This window comes from Eptatretus burgeri, chromosome 4 (assembly GCF_056783735.1).
Source record: "Eptatretus burgeri isolate ZD-2024b chromosome 4, Ebu_testis_v1, whole genome shotgun sequence".
NCBI classification, from domain to species: Eukaryota; Metazoa; Chordata; class Myxini; order Myxiniformes; family Myxinidae; genus Eptatretus; species Eptatretus burgeri.
Window position 1 is genome coordinate 51,479,463 of NC_140964.1, and position 27,523 is coordinate 51,506,985.

Sequence of the window (27,523 nt, forward strand, 5' to 3'; positions counted from 1 at the left end):
ACAGGATATCCGGTGACACTGGAAGGATGCAGATAAGACAAAGAACAGGAAATGCAAAAGCAGATGAGATGTAAAACAATAAGACTAATGAAGTGCTATAAGAGAGTACACACTGAGTTTTCGGTCGTTTATGTTTTTCCTTTTCAAACTCTGCAGTTAAGACAAATTAGACAACTGCAGCATATGATTGGATTTTTGGACATTTTATTCCATTCTGCAGAGAATATTAATAATACCGTTAATAAGAAAAGCTACAGAGGCAAACAGGAAGCGTTTTCTGAAATGAATGATATGCTTCCTCGGTGGTCACTTGGCAAACCCTTCAATTTTACCCTAGTATCAAACCTTTAGGAGAAACTCACTTCTGATTTTGCCATGAACATCGACTTTGATTGGCCTGACCAAAGAACCAGTTCCCAAAGCTGGAAAATGAACTAATACAATGATCCGTTATGCCAAGTGGATAATCTGTGGACCAACGCATCTTCAGTCCATAATGGCATGTCATAATTCAGCCCACTGTACTGTCATTCTGCATGCTTTAAAATGATAAAAAGCATTAAATTTCTTCTGCACTCAAATGATACAACACTCACTTAAAGAATATTGATGTCTGCCGTGCAATGATGGGTCAAGGACAACTGTTCCATTTGACAAAGTGCCTAATGTTATGGAGACTGAGGCTGTGGCTAACAATGGCAATCCTTAACTACACATCGAGAAAATGAAAACTAAAAAAGTTGAACAATATGAAAACTGCCGACCATCCATTCTCACATTACGCCGGGCCACAGCAGTATACAGTAAATCCTTGCCGTCCGCTTGTTCATGGTCTGCAATTTCATGTATCTGCGCTGAACTTTTAGATACCCTTTCTCTCCTTCTGCATTGATATTTTACATACCCACAGAAAAAGTGAACCCCCTTCACCCTCCCCTTTGCATTTGTTTGGTTTTCATAAGTTTTTAAACACTTTCAATGGGGATGCAACAGAAAGAAAGAAAAAAAAGGAACAGTAGAAAGGAACAAAATAATCTTTCTGAAGAAAAAGATGTGTGATAGATCGTGATGAAGAATAACCCCGTGTCTCTTTTGTTCTGTTGCATTTGGGATGCCTATTGGGAATGCCACCAACGACACCTGCAACCTTTGCCAGGCTGCTCCACACACAACAAAGCACATTATGGAAGACTGTGTGGTCCTGGCTCCACAAAGGCAAGAGCACAACATAATAGAAGTGAGGGATCTGTGGGTCGCTCCTGGGAGACTGATTGGCTATCTCTGTGCCGTGGGCCTGCTCAAGCAGCGCTGACCAGGAATACCCAACAACTTCATCACAATACTGTACTGCATTGTATTGTACTGTACACATACTCTAAGCAGAAAAGCCTTCTTATTGAGGGTGTTACATATTTGATGTTATTTTAATCAATTGTTCCTATTTTTCTAGTAAATGTCTTGTATTTTTTAATCTATTAATGATTTTTGGATTTAAATGTTGGGGGGCTGGAACGTATCTCATTGACTTCCATGCTTTTAAACTGTCTGCTGTTCGCAATTTCGCCATTGGTGGAGGTTTACAGGAACGTAACCTCAATATATATTTTTCTCAATATATCTTTTTTAAATATCAAACACACAAATTAAAATTTAGACTGTGAGCAGTTATGCAAAGACGCAAACCGCCCCACATTGATCGGTGAAGCATTTTCAGAGAAGAATTTTAAATGTTTTCGCTTTGATGCAAAATGGCTGTCAGACCATGTGAAATCATACTTATCGGCCTTATTCCTCGTGGCTCGATCATGTATTTGAAGTTTCACATTGATTGGTTAAGTGGTTTCAGAGAAAAAATTTTTAAACGTTTTCCTTCGATCCACCATGACTGCCAAACCATGTGACCTATGACATTATAGCTATCAAATAAAATTTCCCCATGGGTAATCGATCATATATTTGAAGTTTTGCATCAATCCATTAAATGGTTAAGTGGTTTCAGTAAAGGTTTTTAAAAAGGTTTTTGCTTCAATCCAATATGGCTGGCAGACCACGTGATCTATGATGTAATAGTTATCAAACTATATTCTCCATACGTAGTCGATCATATTATGACGTTTCATTTTGATCTGTTAAGCAATTCTGGAGAAGATTTTTAAGGATTTTTTTTTTCAATCCAGTATGGCTGCCACACCACATCACTGATGTCATAAATGTAAACCTGAACTCGAATCTCGTCGTAGATCACATAAAATATTTTTTCATATTGATTGTATAAGGATTTTGATTCATATAATTATTGCTGCCACACCACAAGACAGATGATGTCATCGTTATCAAACTTTATTCCGCATGGGGAAGTTGATGTCAAATGACAAGTTTCAATTTTTCTCAATGAGCAGTTTCTGAGAAGATGTCCAAAGTGTTTCCTTTATTCCAGTATGACTACCATAACATGTGACCTATAATGTCAAAGTTATCAATAATATATGTATGTATATATATATATATATATATATATATATATATATATATATATATATATATATATATATATATATATATATATATATATATATATCCATGGGGGTATGTTAAAAGTTTTGTGAAAAGTTTTGCATCGATCAATAAAGTCAAGTAAAAAGGTTTAGTGTAACTGTAAGGAATTGCGAAAAGACAAACTGGCAGATTTGGTGACACTGGCTCGACAGGCCAAACGACCGAACATCATCTGAGCTTCCTTGTGTCATCACCCATGGGAATGGCAGCAAAAGGCTTTCCTGGCATTTCTCCCAAGATATTCATGCGAGAAGAAGAACATATTTCGAAGCATTTCAATTGTGTCACAGTGATTAAATAAAACGATGAGTGTGACCGTCACAACTGTCATGCCTGTGTTTGCAGGTGCAACATCTCATTCCCATGGGCATGCTAAGCGCAAATCTGTTGAATGATGATCCATATGTGACCTTCCAGTACAATGATGTGGAGGAACAAGGTATATGGCTTTAATCACTGCAAGCAAAAATAAAAAATAATTAAAAATACACAAATTTACAACATGAGACAGGTGGCATTAAATGAGAATTTATATTTAGGCATTTTGCAAAGGCAAAGCCTGTTGCTCAATGAATCTTTAAATCTGCACAAATCTGATGAAATGGGTTGTCCTGCGAGCATTTACATAATGCAACACTTCATCCCACTCATAGTCAGCGTACACACTCGCTTAACACGTGTTAGTCTGCCATACCTAATAACAGCAGCAATGTCCATGGAATCTTCTCATCGCAGTGCGCTTCATTGGCTACAGGGGCCACATTGTCCCCACGATAGCCAAAGGACAATTCATAAACGTGAGAACCACACAGGCCTTGAGAGTCAACCAATGCACTGTTAGGAGATCTGTGCCCTTAATGATTCAAACATTTACTGTGGTTAAGGTATGTTAAAAGAATAGTTTCAAACATATACAAGATAAATATGATCCATTGCTGATGAGAAATGCCAATGTAAAAGTTGATTTTGTGAGTGACGATATCAGTGCTGGCATTAACCAACTTTGATCCAAACGTGGCTGCGAACGGGCACGGTCTGCCCGGTGAGCGCATCCGAAAACCATCAACAGCCACATTGAGGCAAATAAATCTCACCATTGCCAGCAAAGCAACAAATGTGGAACACATCTCACAAATCTCACAGCAACAAATGAGAAGGCATCGAGCAGAGGAACTCGCTCACTAGCAAAGTTCAAATTAAGTTTGGAAGCAAATTGATCGCAATAATTATTCCGGTTTTAATGATGCAGAAAAAATGCATTTCGAGTGGAAATGCACATTGTGCGGTCGTGGCAATGGCCGATATATACCAGCAAACATAAAGCTTTAGCATGGATCAACTGCCACTGATACACAATGCTCGAGTGAATTTGCAGGATTGGCTTTTGAAAAGCACAATCGCAGTTGCAAGTGCTTGAAATAGAAGTCTTCGTTTACCACCGTGCATGATTAGGTTATTCCTTCTATTTTTGTCATACATAAAGGAAACTTCAATAAGCACTTGTATTATAAGTGACTTAAGAGTAATCTTTGCATGGAGCCAAAAACTCAACCAGTCAAAGCTTAAGGGAAATGCAGAGCCATGAATAGACCCCACGAAGCACATCCTACCCCCAACAACATCCATACAGACACAGCCTGCGCAGAAGCATAACCCTTCCTTACCCTATGTCACTGCAAACCGCACATTACTGGACCAATGCAGACACCGACTACATACTACAAGTTGTGCCATATCCATTCATGAACCAGTGTAACAAAACCGCTTTATCACATTTGTGACCGATGTTTGAGATACATGCTTGAAAACCGGATACATGCCACACACATCTTGCTCTTTATTTAAGACCAAGGCATTTCGGAAACCAAGGCATTTCGGATCATTGGTATCTCCCGTGATGAGGGTGAGTCTTTGGGTCTCTCACTCTCTCACCGCAGGCAGGTCGGTGATCTTTCTGTCTTCTACAGTGTCCTCTCCGGTCTCGCCACCCCCCTACCCCCTGCTCTGTCTTCGATTTGTCTCCACCATATTTCCGCAGGGCACTCAAGGTCCGCCAACAACCCCCTTCTGGTAAAACTACCAAATTCACGAATCACTGCTCACCTTCACTCTTTCATTCCCCTTTCCCCCACCTTTGGAGTAAACTCTCTCACTCTGTTCAATCCCATTCTTCCCTCTAGGCCTTCAAAACAGCTGTTCACCACCACCTCTTATCTTCCCCCATCCAAATCCTCGATATTTTCTACCCCCGTTAATCCACCCTAAACCCACCTCCTTCAAATTCCCTGCTTTCCTGTCCATGTCCATCTTGAATACCCAGTGTTCCCCACCCCATCCCTTCCACAGATCTCCTAATGTCTCTGTTCCCCACTGTTTTGTCCTTCCCACTCCCACCCCTCTTGTCTCATGAGCCCCCTTGCTGTGAGTTAGGTCTCACACGAGCCTTAACAAGGTATACAAAAAAAGACCGCCATAAGCTAAATTCTGATATTTCAATTGGTGCGCTTAGTGGTCCTTTCAAAAGTACCAACATTTTGTCGCCTGGCAGGAATCACAAGGCAAGTTACATGATCAACCCAATTTGCATATACCTACTTCAAGTTAATTTCCGATATATTTTATTGAGTTGCCCTGTTCTGTTCCTGCGTATGGCAGCTTGGCTGCCGGGTAGCTATCGTTTATTGGAAGTGCGGCTGTGCCCCTCTACCAGTACACTGGTACTCATTTCATCAACCTCAGGATGACGGGTTGAGTCAACCCCACCTGGTGTTAATACAGCAGCCAATGGGGCTTGAACTCAGGACCCTAAGATCCTAAGCCAGCCACCCGAACCACCAAGTCACCACCAGGCTTGTTGAGTTGCCCTAATGCTGCTGCTACAATGCATTTAAAATCAAGACTTACAGAAGCTCATAAAATAGAGACATAAACAACAAGCCTTGAAAAATTACAGAGAATGCAGAATATTTTAACAATAATCTGGTATGAATGAGTGTCAGCAAGTTGAATTCACGCATAACAACAGGTCACAGAGGTATTCTGAGAATATGCTCTGTGTGGGTGTCAGTGTTAGATGTTCCACTTCAAGGTGTGGTCGCACCTGCAAGCCTCGGGTCCAATTTGCTCTGGTTGGTAGAATCCACAGACGGCGGCCAACAAGCAGATGCAGTGAACGATGACAAAGTTCCCCAACAGTAGTGACATGGGATGAGCCATGATTGTGGAGGCATGTACAGCACAGGGTGGAGGAGATGCTTGATCTTCGAAACGGATACTCACGCCCTTTGGGAACCAAACACATGAGGCGGAAGAGTTCCTGGGAAGAGGGATGGCGCCCACACAAAATACCACCCCTCTATGTCACCACAGTCGGCAAGGAGGCAGATCCAAATGAAGGTGAAACCAGCCATGACAGACTATGGCAACGGCACCAGGAGTCTGATGTAATGCCATTGACCGTGGTCACTGTGGCTGGAGCAATGGACCCAAGTGGACTATGGCAATACATGATAATGATGATGTTCATCATGCGTGGGTGGAACAGCAAAAATGCCACCGTAAACAAAATGTGGGAAAAAAAAGTCTCACAAAACATTATGATCAGTTTCAGAACGTAGTCGGGAGGAAAATTGATTAACAAGAACTCAATCAGGGTGTAATTTTGATTTATTTTAGTTTTTCAACCAGCATTTTAAAGAGTGATCAAACTTGCAGTCCAGAAAAAAACAAAAACAACAACTGAACATCACCTGGTCAGATAACGGAGCACGACTTCGACCATTTCAAAAGTACCAACAACAAACAAACAAGAATCAAATCTGAATCAAAGGAGGCACACATTCAAGTGTGCCATCTCTCCTCTTAAGCACGGCATGTCATAATGTTCTCTTCCTCATACGTGTAAAACATATAAAAAGCCCTTGCAATGAGTGTTATTAAAAAAAAACAAAAGTGGAAAATACACAACAGTCAGACCATGTGACCTGAGACTGTTACTCCACCTCAAACAGAGTAAAACCCTAAAGCATCCCCCAAAACACCCAGAGCACCAGACGAGCAGATAAACCAAAGCAATGCAGCAAGGAGCGAGCAGAACAGATGAATGATCAAAATCACTTTTCTCGCAGAATGAAAGAGAAAGAAAAAGACAGAAACAAGTCATTTTCTTCCCTATTTTCCTGCCAAATGGTACAGCAACAATGGAGAGAAATAAAAAAAAAACTCTCCGTATAATATTGATCGATCCTTTCACAGCCACAATTATTCGAACATTCCTGGGAAAGGTTTTGCCCTCAATCTTGCAGGAAATAGCTGGCCCGGTCTGATGTTCAACGAAGGTTGAAGCAAGAATTTGGGATTTAGCCAGGGTGCAATACCATTGCTCGCTGACTCTTCATAAAACGACACCGTGGGATCTTTCATGTCGACCAAACTATAAAAATGGCTCCGCAAAGTGGGCGTAACCCCTCAGACCATGCATTGTAAAAGGAAGCAGTGATATCACGATGATGCAGTCGGTTAGAGCACGTTGGACGTCATATCGAAAATCAATCAGACTTCAAGATGGCTACCGTGGCGGCTAGTGAAAATCGCAGCGCGCCCGTGTTCGAAAGGAACCTTTCTCGACTCAACCCCAACACACACACTGCAAAAACTCATTTAATCGGACAAGGCGTTCTCCTCGAAATAGACGGAAACCAATTTCAAGATGGCTGCCATGGAGGCCACATTGAAAATCGCAGTGCGCCCATTTTCGAAAGGAACCTTCCTCTACTCAACCCCAACATACCTGCAAAAATGGATTTAATCGGACAAGGCGTTCTCCTCGAAATTGACGGAAACCAAAAGTTGACAGACGCCCGGACGGACGGACGCCCGGACAACGCCTGTGATGACAATACCTCTTTTTCAGCCCAATTCGGGCTAAGGGTTAAAAAGCAATCAACAATTGTAGATTCGCCAGGATTTGTTTTGTGCGGCGTTCGTGTGGTTTTATAGTATGTATTTTATAGACGAACTCACATTCTAATTGTACATACTCTGGAGGTACTTCATTGAGAGAAAGATAACGTGTACAACTGACTACCACTAGGTGGCGTTTGTGGCCTACGTTAAAACATTCTGTGCGGATTAACAAACAAATGGACCCAAATACAATAACCTCTCCTCTGGCAAGGGTAATAATGCTAGCGACGGGACGCCCAATTTAACGTCCATCTGAGGGACAGCAAACACAATGATACCCTGCCTGTGAAATACCAGGATGACGGTTTATAACTTGGTCGGGATTCAAATCCAGGCTAGATAGATTAGAAGCGAGTGTGCATTCCTCCAGGGTATCCAGACAGCAATCACGTTACCTTGTATCATATTGCCTCAATTGATTCTGGAAACCAGGCAGAAAACATTACACACAAAGAAAAACAGGTTTCATCCAGCCGGGCTACTACAACACAACAGACTATTGTTGAGGAAACAGCATGGACTTGAAGTGCAGAAGTGAACTTGGCCGTTGGCAACAGCTTTGAAAGATACTACCACTGAACTGCAATCTGCGAAGAGTACAGAAGGTTGTAAATAAACACACATGGATTCATAAACGACAGCTTCACAGGATGCGATCAAGTTGAGGATCAGCAGCAGCGAATGTTGCCAGGATTAAAGAGGCGTACATGGATCACAAGGTAAGTCAATGAGCAAATCCATGCGACTGTCCTCCGTAATTGGTAAATATTTTGATTACATTGTGGATATGGAGGATCCAAGAACTGGACTAAATTTATGACTGCAATATGAAACATTTACAAACTGGAAGCACACTCGCTGGAGCGCATACCTGCACCACGCAATGCATGATCCACAAGAACATGTTGGGCCCAATACATTTTTGCAATATCATGCTATATATCGTTTTTGGCCCTATCTCTCAATGGTGAAGAATCTCTTTAAAAATCAAATAAACCTCATATCCAGATTAAAATCTTCACCAAAATTGAATCAATTCTTCCTCGTCACACACAACAAATTCACCAAGTTTCATCTGAATCCGTCCACAACTTTTTGAGATATCGTGCTATATATTGGTCTCTCAATGGTGAAGAATCACTCAAAAAATTATCAGATCCGGATCTGATTCGGATCTTCACAAAAATCTAATCAGTTCATCCTTGTCATACGCCCAACCTTCCCACAATATTTAATCCAAATCCGTGCACAACTTTTTGAGATATCTTGCACACAAACAAACAAACAAATGAAATTGCTCGTTGAGCAAGGAATTCCCTGAATAACTTTGTCATATCTCCATGATCTCTGAAAAAACAAAAACCTGGAAATCAATTTGGTTCTTATAAGTCGATCGTGCTACTGTTTAATGAGTTCTTGCACTTAGTTTGGTCATGATCATAACTTGCAAGTCAATAGGACTTGAAATGGCATTTTTAATCGCAATTTGAAAGTTTTGACCCGACCCCCCCCCCCGACATTCGACCCCCGACCGCGAAGAAGGGTGTTGGCGTGACACCTCAATGAGACATATCGTTGGATGCAGAATTGGAAGATGCACATTGTGGATTTGGTTTGAAGTCGATACGACCATTTTAGCGGACGTTATTGCAAAAATAAGAATTTCGGTTTTTCGGTGACCTTGACCTTTACCTTTGACCTAGATTCACCAAAAACGACGCGTCTAAGTTGGACCATGGCCGACGTCTGTACCCAGTTTGGTCCTGATCGCTGAAATGGTGTGGCTGCTACAGGGTAAACAAACACACAAAGACAGACAGACAGACACAGAATGACACACACAACCGACCAACATGATTGCCGAAATCCGAAGGATTCTGGCAATTAACAAGAAGACGTCGTGCAGAGCATGATACTTGCAAAATCCATAAAAACAAATTTGACCTCAAAAATAATTGGTGGTTGAATTCAGTGACCAAATATGCAACTCCTCTTCAAATTTCAAGTCAATCGAATGAAAATTAAATTTTTTAGAAATTCGGCCAATGTTGACCGTTTGGCTGATGTGAACCTCAAAAATAATTGGTGGTTGAATTCAGTGACCTGATATGCAAATCCTCTTCAAATTTCAAGTCAATCGGATGAAAATTGAGGATTTTAGAAATCTCACCTAAATTGTTGACCTTGGGCCTATGTTGACCTTCAAAAATAATTGGTGCTTGAATTCAGTGAGCTGATATGAAAATCCTTTTAAAATTTATAGTCAATCAGATGACAAATGAGGATTTTAAAAATTTGTTCAACCTTTGGCCTATGTTGACCTTTTGACCTTTTGACCTTAAAAACAATAGGCTTTTTGCTTGACAAACTCTGCCATGTGGTGAAGTTTCGTGAAGATCGGTTTAGAATTGTGACCTGTCGGCGATAAACAGACAAATCGACTGACCAATACACTTGAAAAATCTTCGATTTTTTTTTTTCGAAAAATCTCCGACAAACAAACAAACAGACAGACAGGGGTGAAAACATAACCTCCTTCCACCTTCGGTAGTGGAGGTAAAAAACACATGACAGCATTTCTGAAACGCAAGCAAAACTGCCATCAGGGAAAAATAAGAATAATAATAATCATAATAATAATAATAATAATAATAATAATAATAAATGCCACAAAATGTTCCACTTTGAAATTAATTTGCATGTTGTGGGAAATGAAATTAAATAAAAGCCAGATGGCATAATATTTGGAAAGCAAGCTGTGTTGCGGTTGATAAATTATTAAAATACACGTTTCATCACAAACAGATGTACAGGCAGGCATTTCGGTGTGCGTGCAGGTAATGATGTCATGTAGTGTGACCGACTGATCAAATGCCAACCTGCAAAAAGGAAGGATTTTTCGAGAGCAACGGAAAGGTTAATATAGATGAGGATAATGCTGGGTCAAAGCCACTGCCTTCGGGCACTACAGAAGAGAGGGATGGAAGAAGCGAGGAGAGGGTTTCATTGATAGTAACTCGTTGACTGCTCGAGTGGAGGAATTCAGAAAGCCAGGTATGAATATTCAATTGTCCGCCACAGGCAGTGAGCTTGGTAAGCAGAGCAGAATGCCAAACTGTGTTTAGTGCCCAAGATATGTCCAGAGAGATCCCAAGCCAGACAGACCATGTCATCATCATCATAATCATCAAATTTTCAGTCCACTGCTGGATGAAAGCCACAGCATGTGACTCAATGTTGCCCTGCCTCTTGCTTTGTTGTTACAATTGACTGTTCCCTAATATTTGTCCATTTCATCCGTCCACCTTCGGCATGGCCTTTCCCTGTTCCTGTTGCCATCAATCGGTCTCCGTGTTGTAAATATTGTGGTCCACCTGTTATCTGACCTGCTAATGTTTCCAGCCCGTTTGCAGAGTTTGATTATTTCTAAGATATCCTGAGTTTTGGTTTGTTCGGTGATCCATTTACTTGCTTTTTTATCTTTGTGTGTAATCCCGAACATATTTCATTCCATATTATTGTGCTGCTGTTAACTCTTCCTCTCCATTCGTGCTGTTAAAACCCGGGTCTCAACCCCATAAATGATAAGTTGGAATAATAAACCGATTGAAAACTTTCCTTTGCAGGCATATTGGTAAGGTACATCTCATGATGTTGCTGCATTTCCACATCATCTGCATCCAAGTTTGATCCGTCTCTTTATTCTTTCCCTTGAGGCTAAAACTTTGCCCGAGGGATACATCGTCTTCTACTTGCTTTCCATTTATTATGATTTCTCCATGAGGTACACGGAGGTTCATTAGAATTGTACTTTTGTTTTTGACATGTTCATGAATGCCGAAATCCACAGACCATGCCTGTATGTGTATATAGTATATATAAACGACGTATTTGAATAAGATGATCTCAACCTCATGTTACTTCACAAAAAAGAGCCAAATAAAGCAGTAAGCATTCCATTAGGCTGCAGATAAACTTTTAAAAGCAACAGAAGAAGCTTTTAGTGCTGAAATCTCCGCTGGAAATCAATGAAGTCCGAGTTAGAATTCTGAAGGGATTGCATAATGCTGGGTAATGGGTAATGTCCATTACATGAGAAAATTAAAATCAAAACCCCTTCAAATGAATACAAGCCAATAACAAACAATTTAACTTTTAAATGCCATAAATGCTTGATGGACGGTTTCAAATGATTCCGACAAAAGATGATGTCATACCCCGCTCCAGGGTATGTTTTTAAAACAAAACGGGGAAAACAAGTTGTTTACCTCGTTGTACAAAACCATAACAGAACACTAATTATTGTAACTGGTAAAAAATAAGAATAATAAAAAAACTGCTTTATTGGCAAAATGCAGAATTTGTTATGCACTGTCTGTCTCAAATATTATTTAAATTTGCACCTTTATTTTAAATTTTTTTTATATAAAGGTTACATTTTTAGGTCCTTGGGGTACAACAAAGAATATCACAAAGCCTTTCCATTAATTTGCTTTCAGGAAGAGCTCGGAGGATAACCTAGGCTCCCTCGAGGTACGCATACTCATCTCCGAGCTGTTTAACAGAGGTTTGAATCTCAACCGAGCTATAAACTGTCATCTTGGTGTTTCACAGACAGGATGATCCATCGATGTGTGTACCCGTCCCTCGGATGGACGTTAAGCTCGGCGTCCCGTCTGCCAGCACCAGCTGGTGTACATTAATGATGCCACGGTGTCTGAGAAAAGCGTAGGCGAGCCATCGCCAGAAGCTTGAAAATAATTACAAATTCCTGCTTGAATCCGAAGGTGAATTACATCAGCAGCACAGTGGCACCTCGGCAATGATACAATCAGCGGGACTAATTCAGAATTGAATCCCAATCTAATGTGTAATGGCCAACACCACCATCATCATCATCATCATCATCCATGAAAAGATGGCTGAGGAATCAAAAATCATTCCCACCCCTCACCACCCCCCCCCCCCCTGCGCCAAATATGATGCGAGAATAACACTGCAAAGCACAGCGTTTCACCTCCAATTAAAACTCAAACCATCACAGCAACACAAACTCTGCCTGCCGGAAAGATTTGGGTGAGGGTAAGAGGAATAATGGATACTTCACACGTGTCACATCAGAGAAAACAAGTTATGACATTATGAGAGGAGTACTCTGAGGTTTCTTCTCTCAGGTTTCTTAATGAACCCATTACCAAAGGCTCACTTACCAATAACCAAAGTTAGCTCTTACAATTACCTGACCCAGTTCAGAAAACAAAAAGCTATTGTCATGGGATTTAAAGTGCAACATGTTTTCATTTCATCGAAAAGTTCATCAAAGGCCATCAACCTAAACAAACCAAAGGGCGACAAGACGGTCATGTTCATTTATGGCAAACAACTACACGGCACAACAACACATAATTACAACTTCACAAGAACATGCACAAACAATTTTCGATTTTCTGTTTGGGTGATTTTGCCAATTGTGAAATTAACTCCAGACCAGACTAAGTGGCATTATGGTTATAACATCCATTCTGAATCTGAGAGTTTGGCGTTTCGCTTCAAACCCTGGCAGAATTATACCAAAGCCTTTTAAATAAAATTGTAAGTGCTGCAACCTCGCTTGATGCTCAGCATTTAGAGGACGGAGCACAAATATATCCCGTGCGTTGGCATCACATGGAAGACTGACGGCAGAGTGAAAAGCAATGCCACTAGATGGCAACAACAGCCCACAGTGCGCACAAGGTCAATGACTGTGCTTTTCTGAAATTCAGTTCTATGTTTTCCGGGGTGTGCGTGCGTGCGTGCACACATAACAGGTCTTCGATAAACCGCAGGAAATGTCGGGAAGTTTTTTTTTTTCAAAATTTCCCAAAATCAGTGGATTAAATAAACAGGACATTGACTGAGGAACGTTAACCACCATTGGAGGCAAGTAGAAGCCTTATGTTTCGGGCCTCGTGTTTTACTCCCACAAAGCGATTAAGGCCCGAAGCATCATCTTCATCTTCATCTTCATCTTGCTTCCCATGGCGGTTAGCATACCTCAATCCACATACTATTGATTTCATCAATTGTTCTACCTATCTGCCGACGCATATCGACATTGACCTTCACCAACAAGATGAGTAATTTAATTTTCCAAAATCAGCTCTGCTCTAACGATATTATTGGAAACAATTAAACTTTGTAACACTTCCTGTTTAGCTGTGCATGCAATATCAAGGCTCGTGAAAAAGTGAGGGACAACACATGTACATGACAAAGAGATCCATCCATCCATCGGGACCATACTCTGTGCAGAGCGTTGGTGCTACATAAGCAGTCTCCTTGGCTATTGGGCACAATCCTGGATGGGTCGCCACTCCGACACAGGATACCAGCAAGCTGGCACTCATTTTGCCAACCTCAGAAGGATGACAGGTCGAGTTAACCCCACCTGGTATTAATTCTACAGCTGAGCGGGATTTGAACTCAGGACTCTAGGATCCCAAGCCCACCACCCGAACCATTAAGCCAACACCAGGCAAACAAAGAGATAAACTAAAGCTAAGTCGATGGTGAGCCATCGCAAATCCCCATACTTGCCACTTAAAGCAAAGTTGAAAGATAGTAAAAGGTTCCACTTAGAATGACCAAATATCAAATTTTGAGTCAAAACTTTTTTACCGAATGTTGACCCCCAAGTCCCCAGCCACTTGGGCATGAACCGGGGGTCAAATCCCAAATCATCATCACATATTTCATACGTCCCCCAATGTTCATTGCACAAACACAGTTTCATTTAAAATGTTTTAAAATGTTCCCGTAATTCTATTTTTTGGTGTATGTATATGACATTTTTACCCCGCCCCAGGGGCGGAACCAAAAATGATACTGCTTTCGCAACTTCTTGCCATGTAGTGATCACAACTACCAAGTTTGGTGAATTGCTGCACAATGATTTAGAAGGAGATATGACAGACAGAGCCAAATAAAATATCCCACAAATTTTTTTTTTCAAAAAAAGTGGGGATAAAAACACAAAGTGGGAAGGAGGGGACAGAGAGACGGTACAGCAAGGTTGGAGAAAGAGAGAGAGACAGCACAGCCAGGATGGAGAAAGAGAGAAAGAGAGAAAGAGATCGTGCAATAAGTCAGTGGCTTAAAAACATACAGGGTTATTAGCTGAAGAAATGGTTAATTTAAAAAAAAATTAATCTTGTAAAGGGTTCCTCAATTAAAGTTTATATCTCGATTACCTTGTTCCTTAAATTAATTACAAGTATTTAAAATGTGCTGCCATTTTGAATGTACCTATAACAGATACCAAATTGCTACGGACAATCGGACACAACGAATGGCATCTCAAAAACCAGCAGATGCGATTATGCCTGCCAACATGTTCAAAAATTCACTCAAGGATGATGGAATACTGTGGTAATTACATCATCAAGTACTTCCCTTTTTTTTTTCGTCTTTTTTTTTCCTACTTGGGCATCAAAAACCTCACTCTAGCCAAGAAACCGCTTCGGCAGAACCAATAGTAGATAATGATAATGATGGTTTAGCAAACCTGACCCCTCGCTGTGAAGCATCAGTATCGCATTCCAATGATTGCAAATTAGATAAGCCGGCATTATTAAAACAATGGGTGCTTGAATAATCGGACTGCTATTACTACCGGATACACAAACCACAGGGCTGGAGGTTGCATAAAAATTTTCAGTGTCATTGTGAAAACAAAGTGGCACAGCTCAGATGCTGAGAACGTGTTTCCATGAGATAGAAAGGTACGTGGATTCTGAGGTTTGGATAGGCATCCAAGCATTTCTACTCTTGGACTGGAGAACGATCCGTTTGTCTTATGTCTGGGCCCAGCATTGGCTCACTCGGCTGCAGCCTTATAGCATCGGTATCTGGTGGAGGAGGGGGAGGATTTGGCCCAAGCAAACAGCATAAACAGGAAACTGCTGAGGTATTGTCTACAAACCTCAACAGTGCAGAAATGGCCTTATCCACATGGCCAGTTAAAAAAGAGAAAAACGTGTGTGTGTGTGTGTGTGTATATATATATATATATATATATATATATATATATATATATATATATATATATATATATATATACATATATATATACATATATATATACATACATATATATATACATATATATATATATATATATACATATATACATATATATATATATGTATATATATATGTATATGTATATATATATATATATATATATATATATATATATACGCATAACTGATGTACTGAACCATACTCTCTGTTACATCCTTTCTGCCAAAACAGCAGTTTCTGGACAAGGCTAAGACTGGCAGTCAGCCATCTCATCCTTCTCCCAGCAATAGTCAGGGTAAGAATTTGAAATTTGTTGAGGGTGCTCGCGATAGCACGCCTGTTCTTCGTGAAAGATAATGTAGGATCCTAAACATCCACAAACGACCATAATACCAGCAGACAGGACGCCAAGTTTAACGTCCATCCGAGGGACGGCACACACATTGATGAATCGCCCTGCCTGTGAAACACCGGGATGACAGTTTATAGCTGGGTCGGGATTCAAACCAAGGCTAGACAGCTTCGAGGCCAGTGTGACATACAATATACAGTAATGTACTGTGCAAAAGTTAGGGATATTTTCATTTTTGTGGTGCTATTCCACCATTAAACAGTTGTGGGAAGTTAAAACTGTGAATAACAATTAAAATTTCTGTGAAAGTCAATTTAATATCACAGTTACCTTCCAGTATATATGTATATATCTATGAAAGAAAATTAATTAAGCTATATACTTCTATCATCATGTGCTAGTAATACCCACTTATCACTAATAAAATATGCAGGAAACATTTTTGTACAGTAAATAATAATAATAATAATAATAATAATAATAATAATAATAACAATGTTATTGAAGTAATCAACACCCACTTACATTGATGTGAATTACAAGAAAAAAGCAATAAAAGTTGCAAGTTTGTGAATAAAAGTAAAAGTATCCATCCTCAGTGACAGAAAATGTTGAAATTAATCTGTCAATTTAAATAATTTCATGGACTTTAAAAAGGTTAATTGTGTTGCACTCTTGGTTTCACTCAGAGCCAAAGCTCTGAGCTACTTATACCGTCCACCACAAAATGGTGGTGCAACATTGGGTGGTGAAGGTTGAATTTGTCTCATTCATCTGAGGAAGAAAAACTTTATATGGAACATCATGTGACCACACAAACTTTTCAAGAATAAGGGTATGCTATGAAGAAAAAAGAAAAAAAAGTTGAAAATCTCAAACATTGGTGTGAGGTCCACTTTTTGCAACACCTGAAAAGAAACTGGCTTGGTACAAGACAAGAAAAGGGCAGAAAGATCCAGAAGAACCTCCCCAAAGTAAGACAAGCACTTGAAATTGTTCAGCTTACGCGATATAAGAAAATCAAGGAAGCAGCTGACAAATGAAATGAGAGCAGGCCTGAACATGAACATCTCGTCCAGCACTGTGCACAGAAGGCCGAGTACAGAAGGTCTCCATGGCAGAGTTACAGGAAAGAAAATCACTGCCGAGCCCACAGAATATGGTGAAAAGACCAAAAAAAAATGCACTACATGATATTTGGCACAACATTACTGTAAGAATGCTTCAGTTGTGTACAGGGTAAAAGAGTGATGGCACTGAAGAAGGCAAAGGGTGGACATACAAAGTATTGACTGACGCGGTTGTTATTCACTTTAAGTAGTTTGTTTCACGTGCATTTATAAAGGCTGTTGATTTACAATAATAAACACACATGACTGTTACCTGCTGACAATTTAATGAATTTACCCAAAAGTATGAATATCATTGGAATAACCCAAAATTTTCAATATATTGTTGCGGATTCGCGCCCGCCGGCGTGCGGACGGCCACGCAACTCGAATCGCGGCACGCCGCCCACCGGACGGACAATCCAGTCATGACCCTCTCGGACTAACGCCGGGAACTAGTCACGGGTGGACCTTTCGGTCTCACCGCGATCGTGCCAATCGGCCCCCGCGTGGGATAGGGTTGCTCGCCAAATTCGACCTACCTAAGTACCCACACGGAAGGTAGACCGGGCGATTGCACCTCGCCGCAGGTCGACCTCGGACACGGGCCACTTTAAGCGACCCGTTCCGTACTATCGGGATAACCGAGCGGTGTTATTCGTCGGCCTCGACGGTTCGATTAATTATCGGGCGTTTTAGCCCACGACCAACCCTCCACGTGAAGCAAGATGGAGATTCAATAGAGGAAAAGATGAAGCGAAGCGGGAAAACAGCCCAACAATAAGCACATTTATTTCGCGATGAACGGAAAGCACACATACACAATTACACCAAAAGCACATGTAAAAGAAGAAGACAATGCAATACCACACAAAAAGCAAATGCAACAACGCAGATCCAACCGACCACCGGGCACACGGCAACACCCACACAATTCCACTTCACAGACGGCGCCGACAACACACACCCCCAAAGCAAAAGAAAAGAGAACCACCCTCCAGGACGAGGGGGGTAGGCGGGCCTGGGGCCGAGACCGCGCCGGGCCCACCCGTCTGACGATGAGACGCGGAGCGGCGGCGGCGCCTCAACTCCGCGGGCCTCACGGACAGTGTCTGGTAGGGGGTGGGAAAGGGGCCCCCTTTGTCGCACTATCTCAGCGCGGGGGGAAACAGGAGGGGGTTGCTGATGCTCGGGGGAAGGAGGATATCACCGTCTCGGGTCCCGCGGCGAGCGTCCCCCCCTCGGCCTCGGTCACGTTGCTGGCCCCTCCCTGTGCAGCTCTCGGCACCGACGCGAGCACCCCCTCGTCCGCCTTCGCCGCCGTCACCTCTCCACAGCTCCGTCTACTCGCCCTCTCAGTCTCCTCTCTTGGCTCGTCCCAACTCTTCTCTCACTTCTTTCCAGCTCCACCGACGACTCTCTTGAACTCCGCACAACTGCCAACTGAACTGACGAACGCAGCCGTTTATATAAGCCCCGTGGCTTCGCTCTTTCACCCTTGACCCTCTGCCTCCGACCCTTCACCTCTAACTGGCTCCCCATTGGACCGAGGAAAAGTGGGCGTGAATGCTTTTTGATCCATGAATTTGCATATAGCGACCGCCCTCCAACGCCCTGGAGGCGGGGCCAAATCGCCCACGCTCTCCGATTGGACGGAACAAAAGTGGGCGTGAGTCGTTTTTGATCCGTTTTCTGCGGAAAGTCCGTGATGTTTTTGAACACGCTGCTCGGTGCGCGCCCCGCACGAGTCCAGCATAGGTGCCCACGAGTGGCGCGAGATGGTGTGGATGCGATGGTGGCGAGTTGTGACGGTAAAGGTCGTGGCGGTTGTGGTGAAGCGGCGTTGTGGTTGGTGGTTGTTGTTGTGAAGCGACGTTGTGGTTGGTGGTTGTTGTTGTGAAGCGGCGTTGTGGTTGGTGGTTGTTGTGAAGCGGCGTTGTGGTTGGTGGTTGTTGTGTGAAGCGGCGTTGTGGTTGGTGGTTGTTGTTGTGAAGCGGCGTTGTGACGTGGTTGGTGGTGGTAATAATGGCGGCTGGTCCAAAATAAAGATAGTAAAAGAAAAACGGCTATCCTGAAGAGTCGCAGCCCGAGTGAATGACATTTATTCCCTCTAGACAACGGGTTTGGGCCTAACTACACATATACTTACCGAGATATCTCACCTAAGGGACCTGAATGGTGGTTTGTGAATTTCGTCAACCACAACAATATATATATATATATATCATATATATATATATATATATATATATATATATATATCATATCATATGTATATATATATATATATATATATATATATCATATATATATATATATATATATATATATATATATATCATATCATATGTATAACAAATTACCCCCATGCTGGAGTGACGGTCATCTCTGCGAGAAAATATATAGCCTCCTGAAGGTAGGGCAGTTTTTGCCAAATTTGAAGTCACGTGACACGAAAACGCAAGCGAATATCGAAAATCCGGCCTGACAAAATTTAGATATTGTCCCATAGATGCATATGCCACAATCAAATTCAAGATCGCTTGAGAAATGTAGGAGACAGATTTTGAAAATCGTCATTTTCGCATGAAAATCGTCATTTTCGCATTTTTTGCCAACTTTGAAGTCACGTGACATGAAAACGAAAGCAAATATCGAAAGTCCGGCCCGACCAAATTTAAATATTGTCCCATAGATTTATACGCCACAATCAAATTCAAGATCGCTTGAGAAATGAAGGAGATAGATTTTGAAAATCGTCATTTTCGCATGAAAATCGTCATTTTCGCATTTTTTGCCAACTTTGAAGTCACGTGACACGAAAACGAAAGCGAATATCGAAAATCCGGTCCGAACAAATTTAGATATTGTCCCATAGATTCATATGCCACAATAAAATTCAAGATTGCTTGAGAAATGTAGGAGGAGATAGATTTTGAAAATCGTCATTTTCGCATTTTTTGCCAACTTTGAAGTCATGTGACACGAAAAGGAAAGCAAATATCGGAAATCCGGCCTGACCAAATTTAGATATTGTCCCATAGATTCATATGCCACAATCAAATTCAAGATCGCTTGAGAAATGGCAGAGGAGATAGAATTTGAAAATCGTCATTTTCGCAACTTCAAAGGCCTCGTGACCTTGACCTTGACCTTCGGTGACCTTGAAAGTCATACCATCGTGTATGTCTCATCGACCTCTATCAGGATCACTAATGACCAGATCTCCTGCTTCAACTTCATTGGAACGGACAGACGGACGGATCGTCACCTCTCCTCTCAACACCAATATTATTAGGTCATGCTCGAAGAGATGATCTAATAAAAAAGCAGGAGTGTGTCTGTCCACCGCAAATTTGTCTGTCTGTCTCCAACCTACTCCCTCAGTTTTGGGGCTACCCTCACCAAAGTTTCTCTGAAACCTTTTGGGGTCCCAGCAGGTGTCTTAAAGTGGGGTGGAAGGTTTCATAAATTTCTCAATATACAATTATGATTTTTAGTTTGCGTTCTTACGATAGGTCTCTTCCAACTTGGCACACCTTGATTGAACACAATATTTAATCATTTATCTTTACAAAACCGTTCAATCTCAGTCAAGTTGCGTGGGGAGCGTTGAAGGACAGCAATCTTCAAGTTATGCCACAAATTTTTGATTGGATTTTGGTCGAGGCTCTTACTGGGCCACTCAAGGACATTTATCTTTTTGTTCCTTAACCACTCCGATGTAGCTTTGGGTGTGTGCTTTGGGTCATTGTCATGCTGAAACATGAACTTCCATCCCAATTTCAACTTTCTTGCAGAGGACAACAGCTTTGCCGAGGATTCTTCTGTATTTTTCTCCATCCATTTTCCCTTCTATCCTGACAAGTGCCCCCAGTCCCTTCTGATGAGGAACATCCCCATAACATGATGCTATCTCCACCATACTTCACAGTGCAGATGATCTTTGGATATTGTGCCATGTTGGGTTTACGCCAAACGTAACATTTTGCATTTAGGCCAAAAAGTTCCATCTTGGTTTCGGCAGATCACAAAACTTTTTGCCAAATGGCTTCATAATCTCCAGAGTGGTTTCTTGCATATTTCAAACGAGACTCAAGGTGGGTTTTTTTGAGTAATGGTTTCCTTCTTGCCACCCTACCATACAGGCCAGACTTGTAGAGTGCTTGGGATATTGTTGTCACATGCACACAGTGACCAGTCTTTACCATAAGGCATGGAGCTCTTTCAAAGATGCCAATGGCCTCTTGGTGGTCTCTCTGATCAGTCTCCTTACTTGGTCATCCAGTTTTGAGGGACGGCCTGATCTCTGCAGGGTCTTGGTGGTACCACACGCCTTCAACTTCTTAATGGTTGTCTTGACTGTGCTCCATGAGATATTAAAGGCCTTTGAAATATTTTATACCCATCCCCTGATCTGTGACTTTCCACAACTTTATCCTGGGAGGTCTTTTCAAAGCTCCTTGGTGTGGTGCTCAAGGTTGAGGCTTTGCTGTAAAATGCACTACCCAGCAGAGGAAACCCACAGGAACCGTTGATTACCTCCACCACCGAAAGTGAAGAAGGTTATGTTTTCACCCCCTTCTGTCTGTCTGTTTGTTAATTGCCGGGATCCTTCGGATTTTGGTAATTATGTTGTTCGGTTGTGTGTGTCATTCTGTGTGTCTGTCTGTCTGTCTGTTTGTTTGTTTACCCTGTAGCAGCCACACCGTTTCAGCGATCAAGACCAAACTGGATACAGACGTCGGCCATGGTCCAACTTAGATAGTTGTCGTTTTTGGTGAATTTAGGTCAAAGGTCAAGGTCAAGGTCACCGAAAAACCGAAATTCTTATTTTCGCAACAACGTCCAGTAAAATGGTCGTATCGACTTCAAACCAAATCCAAAATGTGCATCTTCCAATACTGCATCCAACCATATGTCTCATTGGGGTGTCACACCAACACCCTTCTTAGCGGTCGGGGGTCGAATGTCAGGGGGGTCGGGCAAAACTTTCAAGTTGCGATAAAAACGCCATTTCAAGTCCGATTGACTTCCAAGTTATGATCATGACCAAACTAAGTGCTAGAACCCATTAAACAGTAGCACGATCGACTTATAAGAACCAAATTGATTTCAGGTTTTTGTTTTTTCAGAGATCATGGAGATATGACAAAGTTATTCCGGCAATTCCTTGCTCAACGAGCAATTTCATTTGTTTGTTTGTGTACAGGATATCTCAAAAAATTCTGGACGGATCCAGATGAAATTTTGTGGACAGGTTGGGTGTGTGACAAGGGCGAACTGATTAGATTATGGTGAAGATCCAGATCCAGATCAGACTACTTGAATTTTTTAAAGTGATTCTTCACCATTGAGAGATGGAGCCAAAAAGTATATATAGCACGATGTCTCAAAAAGTTGTGGACGGATTTGGGCAAAAGTTAGTGGACAAATTGGGTGTGTGACAAGGAAGAAGTGATTCAATTTTGGTGAATATCCGAATCAGGATCTGGACACGAGAATTATTTAATTTTTTAAGTGATTCTTCACCATTGAGAGGTAGGGCCAAAAACGATATATAGCATGATATTTCAAAAATTTATTGAGCCCGATATGTTCTTGTGGATTAGGCATTGCATGGCGGAGTTATGAACTCTACCGAGTGCCCTTCTCGTTTTTAATTGTATTGTGAGTGTTGACTACCAAAAAACTAGATAGTTTGAGTCTGTGATGGCAAAGCTACAATTCAAAAACCATCATATCAATTGGAATTAATATTGAATGAGAAGCATTTAACCCTCGCTCCCTCTCCATCTGAAACAGAGTTATGTGCCCAAAAACAATGGCTTTACAAAAAGAGAAGGCCATAAAGTTGAGAGTTAGAAAATCTTTTACCGAGCACACAAAATAGTTGCAAAATGGCAAGACTGGTTACGTTCTGTCACAATGATGTATTTTAAGTTTGACAAAAGCTCATTTCATGAAGATCAATCAGACAATGGCTGTCACATTTTGGCTTCATTTTCAACCCAACAAGCTGCACAGCATGTGCAGATGACAAATTTTATAGAACCACTTCTCTTAGCAACACAACTACAATTGTTCCAAACATGTCTTTCATCATCCAGAGTTCTTCCAGGTGAATCAATTGTCTGGGAATGAGACAATCTCTCCAAACCAATATTAGGAGTACACAATCCTGTTACCGTTAAATATGCAGAAAATGGAGACAAACCAAATCAACAGCAATATTTTTGTGTGAATACAAGTACAGTACATGCTTTAACATATGCTGGGAAATAGTAGTCAAAGTCAACTGGTTAGTAAAACCAACAGATCACCAATCAATTGTTCCAGTTTTGCAATCTGCAATGTGAATGCAACAAAGGCTTTGATCATACGCAATAATTCGTGGTTCTTCTTTAATCACTCATTGTTTAATCACGAACAGCACATGGAACACGACTCTCACGAAAACACGGAAAAAAAAAGATTAAAAAACAAAAATATCAATAAAATATATATTTTTTTAATCTCGTAATAATCTCAATTAATTTCCAACTTATTTATTTTGCACAAGCTGTTGAATTTTTTTTAAATCATTAAAATTGGCTGCATGCTCCCAAAGGGTCAGGATAGGCTCTTGTAAAGAAAAAAAAGTATATTAAAAAGTCTGATGGTAGGTTAAGGACTGGCTTGCTCTACTCACCTTAATCTGATGTGGTACTCAAAAGCTACCAATAAACGGTTAATTGAACGAGTAAAATTTCCCAATCAATACTTGATTAAACACAAACAAACATGATGTCAATGGGTGGGTGGGACGACAGAGGAGAGAGAGGTTGGGGACAGTCTTATACCACCAATTATTTAATTTGTGACAGTTTTAATCGACCTCAAACACCACGGCTTTCAAAATCTCATTGGAACCGCTCGAGTTCTATAGAAAGGGCCCTGCCATTCAGCTGGCATTAGTCTCAAAAGAGAACCACTCTGGCGTTTCGTGTTGGCACTAACTAGCAGCGTCTCCAGGCCCATCAATCTGAATTGATTTGAGAGAGCAGCCAAGAAGTTGGTCGACGTGAAATGTTACCGGCAAACCGATGACATCCATCGACTTAGGACAGCCACCTCCATTCGCAGTGTAAGGTGAAGAGGCTCAACAGGATCCATCACCAAACTGAAAATGATCTTTTTTACCTCTGCTACCGAAGGTGAACGGAGGTTATGTTTTCATCCTGTCTGTTGGTGACAAAACGACCAAAAAAAAAAAAATAAATAAATAAGAAATAGGTCTAAACACGATATATAGCATGATATCTCAAAAAGTTATGGACAGATTCAGACAAATCTTGGTGGACAGGTTGGGTGTGTGATGAGAAGAAATTGATTCAACTTTGGTGACGATCCAGTTCCGGCCTATCAGTGGGGACACAACTCGTAAACTGTTCAGCCTGGTGGAGGTCAGGTTTTTGTCAGGTCAGGTTCGATCTGTGACCTGCTACAGGTACCATGTAAACCTGTACTAAACTGTTCCATGGTCGGGTTGTAGGCGACTAAACCGTCTCCCCCACCAGGTTTTCTGGTGAGGAGGGTGTTTGGATATGGACACCCAGCAGGATTAAAAACAAAACCTGTCAAAGGGCGGAGGAGCTCCTTGTGAGCCAACGGCCATCCATATATAGTGCCCAACTGTGTCTGCGGACGTCCTCCTGCAGTTGGGTTACTTCTTATTAGGAGGTTGGTGGCAGGATTTGCACTCCGGCCACCGTAAAACGCTTCATTCCGCAAAACGCAAAAACGCAAAAAAATCTGAAAACCCACTCCGTGGGAGTACCTCCTGTGCAGCTTCCCTTCGCAGGGCAGCTCACCGGATGACGGGATTGGGGCAAAGCCTTCGGGACCCCCAATCTTTGATAGGAGGGAAACCACGGGGTAACATCCCTGGGTCAGATTGCGGGAGAGTGTGTCGGAGTGGTGCTGAGGTGTCGTCCACCAGACGGCGGTCTCCTTGGGTTAACCTGAGGCGGTCCCTTCGGGTGGGTGCCTGGAATGTCCTATCCCTAAGAGAGGATGATCACCTGTCTCTGTTATCATCTGAGCTCAAGCGTTTGGACATCGGTATTGCAGCTCTCTCTGAGGTTCGGAGACCGGATTGCGGCGAGATAATGGTGGGTGGTTACACCTACTATTGGTCTGGTCGCTCTGATGGTTACCATACCCAAGGAGTTGCTGTAGCTGTGTCCAATAAGCTGACCCCAATGATAATTGAGGTAACACCGGTCAACGAGCGAATTATGAGATTAAGGATTCGCCACTCCTTAGCTGTCATTTCCCTGGTCTCTATTTATGCTCCGACTGAGGCGAGTGATCTCACCGTGAAGGACACATTCTATGCCACACTCGAGTCTGTGGTTGATCAGTGCCCCAGACGAGATACACTTCTAGTCTTGGGGGATTTCAATGCATCGACGGGAACTGATAGGGATGGTTATGAGGTGTGTGTTGGTCCCCATGGGTCAGGAACTATGAACCAGAATAGCACTAAGTTCCTTGACTTTGCAAGAAGTCATGGACTTAGGGTGGCTGGTTCATGGTTTCAGCGCCCACAAGCTCATCGCTGGACTTGGTATTCCAACGCTAGCGGTGTGGCAAAGGAGATTGACCATGTCCTCATTGACGGTCGTTGGAGGATGATCCAGAACTGCAGGGTCTACCGGAGTGCTCAGTTCCTCAATACTGACCACAGGCTTGTTGTAGCAACTCTAAAGCTGCACCTTAAATCCTGGAGAATGGTACCATCCCAGCCTAGGCTGGATGTTGCCAAGCTCAGGGATGAGAGAGTAGCTGAGGAGTTTGCGAACAGGCTGAGTGGACACTTGGGGGGTCTGGGTGCTTTGGGGGATCCTGAAGAGTTGTGGAGCACCTTCAAGACCACCGTCCTTGATGTTGCCGGTGGATGCCTTGGAGTTCACCGCAGGGCAAAGAAGAATTTTGTCTCTCAAGGGACACTGGATACCATTGACCAGAGTCGCAGGGCCAGGCTGAATGGCAGAGCTGAGCTGTTCAGGGAGCTGAGGCGTAAAACTGCACGTGCACTGAGGGTGGACAAGGAGGCCTATGTGCGAGGAATCTGTGAGGGGGTAGAGCATCACCTGTGGACAGGTGATTCTCGTCCCGCTTACAGGGGAATTCGCGCATTACGTTCATCCAAGCCCATCCCTCGGAGCACTGCAGTTCGAGCAGAGAGTGATAGGCTCTTGACAGAGTAGTCTGAAGTGAAGGCCCGCTGGGCCGGTTACTTTGAGCGGTTGTACCAGGCTGATCCCCCAGCTGTCGAGTTGGACGTCAAGCGTGTTACAATCCCTGTTGCTGACCCTCGAATCAACTGTGTTCCACCTTCGCTTGTGGAAACACGGGCTGCGGTGAACCGGTTGAAACGGGGCAAAGCTCCAGGGATCTGTGGCATCCATGCTGAACTTCTCAAGGCTGGTGGAAATGCTGCACTCGTGTCGTTGCATGCAGTTTTGTGCTCTGCCTGGAACACAGGCATCATCCCAACTGACTGGAAGAGGGGCCTTGTTGTCCCTCTCTGGAAAGGGAAGGGTGATCGCCAAGACTGCAACAACTACCGAGGGGTGACGCTGCTCTCAGTGCCGGGCAAGGTCTTTGCTCGGATAATTCTTGATAGGGTTCGCCACCATCTGCTTGAGCACCAGCGTCCAGAGCAGTCAGGCTTTACACCAAAGAGGTCAACGATTGACCGTATCCTTGCACTTCGTGTCCTCACCGAACGCAGACGAGAGTTTCGGCAGGGGCTGCTTGCAGCCTATGTTGATCTCTGTAAAGCGTTCGATTCAGTGAATCGGGATGTCCTCTGGAGGATTCTTGGTCTTCGTGGGGTACCACCGAAACTGATCGATCTGATGTCTGAACTCTACTCTGGTACTGAGAGTGCTGTGAAGTGTGGTGGTACCATCTCTGACTTATTTCCAGTTGTTACTGGAGTTCGTCAGGGATGTGTACTTGCCCCCACACTTTTCAGCACTTGTATGGACTGGATTTTAGGGAGGATGTCGGAGAGATCTAGCTGCGGTGCATCGTTTGGCAATGTCAAGATCTCGGACCTTGATTTTGCAGATGATGCAGTCATCTTTGCGGAGACTTTAGACATCCTCTTGGGGGCCCTCGGGGTGCTGAAAGAGGAGTCGGAGCCGTTGGGATTACGGATTTCTTGGGTCAAAACTAAGATCCAGGCTTTCGGTGACATCTTGGATGCTGCTGTCCTGTCTGTGTCTGTTCGTGGTGAGGATGTTGAGGTCGTGGATAGATTCACTTACCTTGGCAGTGATATTCATGTCTCCGCAGGTTGTGAGCCGGAGGTCAATAGACGTCTGGGTCGGGCCTGGGGAGTCATGAATTCACTGGATCATGGGGTGTGGCGCTGCCGGTACCTGTGCGGGAGGACGAAAGTCCGAGTCTTCAGGTCCTTGGT

The 27,523-nt window shown here is 42.6% G+C and overlaps 2 protein-coding genes across 2 annotated transcripts in view; one reads left to right on the forward strand and one right to left on the reverse strand.

Annotated features, from left to right (window-relative positions):
• LOC147028048 (inactive phospholipase C-like protein 2) overlaps positions 1-27,523 on the reverse strand; it is a 244,568-nt gene that overhangs the window by 198,023 nt on the left and 19,022 nt on the right. The gene's annotated exons all lie outside the window — the stretch shown is intronic.
• The window catches only part of LOC147028049 (uncharacterized), a 250,584-nt gene continuing 248,006 nt past the window's right edge, over positions 24,946-27,523 (forward strand). The window contains exon 1 of the mRNA XM_085878039.1: positions 24,946-25,149. The gene's annotated coding sequence lies outside the window, so the exon portion shown is untranslated. The remainder of the gene's footprint in view (positions 25,150-27,523) is intronic.